At 46.4% G+C, this 4,495-nt stretch overlaps 1 long non-coding RNA gene across 1 annotated transcript; it reads right to left on the bottom strand.

The window, feature by feature from the left end:
- Positions 1-363: 363 nt before the first annotated feature.
- On the bottom strand, positions 364-4,357 carry LOC128805317 (uncharacterized). Its single transcript, XR_008436380.1, has 2 exons — positions 3,913-4,357; positions 364-605 (listed from the first exon to the last, which is right to left on the bottom strand). It is a non-coding gene; the product is annotated as an uncharacterized LOC128805317 (long non-coding RNA).
- Between the last annotated feature and the right edge of the window lie 138 nt (positions 4,358-4,495).

A 4,495-nucleotide genomic window follows, 5' to 3' on the forward strand; every position in this document is an offset into this window, starting at 1 on the left:
CTGTGGGATCCAGCTCTGTGAGAGCAATCCACTTATAGCTTGTGGTTCATATTTCTGGGCTGGGCTGGGCTTTGTTTGTTGTAGGGTCAAGGAAAATCTTGAGTCTTCATCTAAACTAAACATACACTTTTTGTCTTAGTGTGATTTGAGGTGATAAAAACTGACTTTTGCAAATTTAAAGCTAGGAAAAAGTAGGGAGCATTTATCAGCAAAATCCTTTGTAACACAAACCAGTATTTAAACTCAGGCTCAATATTCAAAGCTGAGTGGCTCATCCCTTTCTAAGTGACACCAGCACACAGGTAGGACTAATTTCCACACATTTCTGGGGGGAAGATAAAGCCCAGGAAGATTCCAAGAAGCTGTTAGCAAAGATATTTATTTATGTTCTCTTTATCTTACACATTTAAGACCCTCTTTGGAGATAACTAAAGTGTAATTTCTTGTTCCTGGCTTCTTCTTAGTGTATAGGAACACACAGGTGGGTCAGGGTGGCAGGTGTACCCCGTGACATCCTTGGGGTAGCTGTAGCTTTACCTGGGGTATCTATACATATTCCATTGAGTATGGAGCTTCCAAAGAGCTAGAAGTACCAAATTCATACCCTAGATGTCAGTAAAAGAAAAAAACATTAAAACCCATTAAAAATCATTTTATGAAAGTCTCTGAATCAAGCAATGGGTTAGCCAATTATTCATAAGATAATTCCCTATATGGACTGACAGTTGGAGTCCCACGTTTCAGCTCAATCAAATTTACACAGCCCAAGTTATAACCTCTTCAAGATGGGGATTACAACAGGAGCACTGACAGACCATAACTACTGTACCTCTTTAGTAACAAAAGCTCAGCTACCTCACTCGTGCCATGGCTGCTGGTGCTGCAATAATTAAGACTGTATGGATTTGCATTATAGGTCAGGTTCTGGGAGGTTTTAAATGCACGTAGTTTAACTCATGTTGGCTTGAAATGTAGCATAGAAACGCTCAGGGGCAGGTCACATGTTTACTTATAAAAAGATGTATAAATATTAAACCTACAATATGACAACTAAGTAAGTAGTGCAAACTAAATCCAGCTTGGCTGAAATCAAACATTTGATTAAAAATGAGATTTTTAGTAATGCCTTCCTCTGTCTGCCCACACACAAGCAAAACGCTTTGTGTGCTTCAAGGGAGGGTTCTTGCCACTTTAGTCTGTTCCCTGAGCACTTTGTGCCATTTATTTTATAGTGATCCCCAGAAAGCGCAATCAAGGTTCAGGGCTCCGTCGTGCTAGGTGCTGTGCAAGCAGAGGCAGGCTGAAATCCCAGGCCTCGCTGAATAACCCATGGAAAAAATTCTCCCCAAGTTCAGAGTTTTATTCCAGGTCCTGCCTAGGGCGAGCTGATAACTAAATCTTTCTGTCACCTGGCGCTCAGATGTCTGTGTTCCTGCACGGACTCGCTGCTGTGTGTGCTGTGCCTGCTAGTAAGAGCTTGCAAAATCAGAGTTTATTTTGAGCCTTTATTAAAAAGGGAAAAAGAAAAAAAAAAAAGAAAAAGGAGAAAAGGCAAAGCAGCGTGCCCAAGTTTCTCCTGCAGGAATACTAATGCACATACTATTTCTAGAACGTGCAAGTCCTCTGCTCATTCACGGGAGTCAGCATGGTGTGATAAGAGTTCCACCCACGTTGCCTCTGCCTGATTGAGGCTATCAAGACGGTGTCGGAAAGCACCCCGTGCGATCTGCCGTTATATAATGCAGCCTGGCTCTGGGTAACTGGCAGAGTTTTGGAATTTGTGTTTGGTCCTAATGTTCTGTAATGTTGGCAAGTGAGATTCCTGCTTGGAGTGAATGACAGCTGGAGCTTCGAAGCAGGAACATTTGCCCACCAAAGTTGCTGAACTCACCCACTGCCAAGTCTGTCACTAAAGTAGCAGATAGGCAGGGACAGCAGTACATGGCATGAACTGTGCCATGCTCCTTTGCACCTTCAGGTCCCAGCCCTGGGTGCCTGCCTGTGAGATGGAGGAAGGCCACACTTCTCAGTGTTAGTTTTATGTCCCTTTCTACAGCAATCTCTAAGAATCTCAGGTGCTTGAATGTAGGGAGGACCACGCTGTTTCTCAGGCAGACAGCTGAGGTGTGAGGAAAAGGACGGATACATTTTGGCAGATTTAAATCTTAGACTGATTTTTACAGCATGAATGTTCTCACCTGGGCACTCTGTCGTGCTGCTGCAGGTTACTGCCATTGCTGTGGGACAGGATGGGTGCCCACCTCTGCTCTCAGCTGCTCCAAGGCATGAGCTGGTGTCTCAGGGCTCTGGTTCACATGGGACAGCCTGAGGCAGGATGGGCACTCAGCTAATGAGAGAGACCCTTCTCTAAGGTTAGCTTCCCCTTGGAGGCAGCCTGAAACCCACCATGGCTCTGATTTCAGCATGTACCTCAGAATTTGCTGAGGTGTAGGGCCACATTTCCTCCATCTGACTTTGCTCTGGGGCCAGGAGTCCCTAGCCAAGGAGCAGCTGATAACATGGCCAGGGTGACAGCAGTCCAAACACTGCAGCAGGACTGTGAGGCATCCCCTGCAGCTTGGAGGGCTGTGGAGGAGCAGGAGGTGACACAAGTTTGTGTCAGTGCACAGAACATGATCACTGAGTCATCTTCTGTGCTGGACTGGGTTTGTTTTCACCTGCCCTTCCAATCTGCCAGGGTTTCTAGGTGTTAGCAGTCAGCATTTGGGCATTTCTCATGGTGTTCACCTGCCACTTGCAGTGGTTTGTTAGTACAACCCAGCAAGGGAACGCCAGTGTGCAGGAGGTACAGAGCGGGCTGGAGATGCTCGATGTGTCACGGAGGTGCTGGGAGGGTGGAAGCAGAGATGCAGAAGGTGCAGCCTGTGGGGTGCAGTGGGACAGTGATGGGGTGCGTCGCCCTTGCTCCACAGCTCTCCTGGGGCGCTCCTAGCCCCAGCTGTGTCCTCTGGCCCTGTCTCTGCCGCCGGAGCTGGGGCCAGCTCCGAGGCAGCTCAGCCCCCTGCCCCCAGACGGCCCGGGCTGACCCTGCTGCCATCATCAGTCTCTCCGGCAGCGCCGGGGGCCATCCAACTCCCCCTTTCCTTGGGGTGTCCGAGCCCAGGACACTGGTGGGGGGGGGGGGGGCGTGCCGTGTCTTGGGGGGGGGCTCAGCCCGGTCCTGCAGCCGGGGGTGGCACCGCATCCCTCCCCATAGCGCCTGGTGCTGGGCTGTAGCAAACTCCCTGGCAAGAGCTGTTTGTTGACCACATTCACGTTCAGAGCCCTGAAGCTAAAAGCACTTTACACCATAAAATAAAAGCACTGTCTTTTTTTCTAAAAGGTTACGTCTGGAGGCCACGCTGCTCATACTTCATACAGAAAACTACTGAAAGGGCTATGAAATCCTCTATGATTTACACTCCCTTTCAGTGCATTAGGATATAGATCTACTCGACTCTAAAAATACTGTGGAGTTTCTAACCGACGTGAATATATGTGCATTATTTCAGAAAGTCTGTTAGAATACTTGTCAACACATTATAAAGCATAAACCAGGACTTGGCCATTAAATACAGAGATCAGAGACAAAATGTATATGGCAGGAAGTACCGAGAAAAATCCCTCCATTCAAAAAAAAGTCTATTAGCTAAAAGTTTACACACAATATACACCAAAAGGTTTAGAGCGAGACTATGGACCGCAATTACGAGGCATAAATGGAATCAGTAGGGGCTTTACAGTCCCCAGCGCAGTTAACTGGGCTGCCAGAAAATAATTTTAATATTGTCATAATTTATTACCCACCGAAAGCCACATCAAGGACTGTAAATACAGTCACTTTGTGTCCACGACTGCTCGTTAAACAGCCTCGTTCCCTTCCCCTAAAAATACAATGAAATAAAAACCCACCTGCATTATTAATCTGCGGTCATGCGGTGTTAAAAATGTCTTCTGACTCCTTTTCTTTCTTGAGGTTTGTTATCTCCCTCCAATCACATGACAATGCGAAGCGCTGTGGGGTGGGGGGGTACAGGAACGAGGGGGAGCCAGCGCTATTGCGATCAAATGCTAATATTAATAATTATCCAGCCAGGATGAAATATTATTTTTAAGGCAGCGAGTTTCCATTTAAATCGAGGCATTTTTACGGTGCTGGAATTAAGGGCATGCTGGTGGTAAGAACATCCTCGCTGCTATTCATGAAAGCATCTGTAAAATTAGCTCCTGACTGTAGGTTTTGAGATGCGGTCTGGGAAGTCACCTCTGGAATCTCAAACACGGCATGATAATGAAAGAGATTTAGTTGTCACCAAGTCCTTAATTTGCTATGATTTTTAAAAAAGAAAATAAATGAAACGATGCCTGTGATTGGGAATAAGCACAGATAGGTTTTCTGATGCAGGTTGGCTTTAGAGAGCGTAATGAATTGTAATTCAGAGGAGTGTTAACTGCGAACCGCAGAACCTTTCAGGGGTAATAAAGTCATTACTTT

This window comes from Vidua macroura, chromosome 3, assembly GCF_024509145.1.
Source record: "Vidua macroura isolate BioBank_ID:100142 chromosome 3, ASM2450914v1, whole genome shotgun sequence".
Taxonomy (NCBI): Eukaryota; Metazoa; Chordata; class Aves; order Passeriformes; family Viduidae; genus Vidua; species Vidua macroura.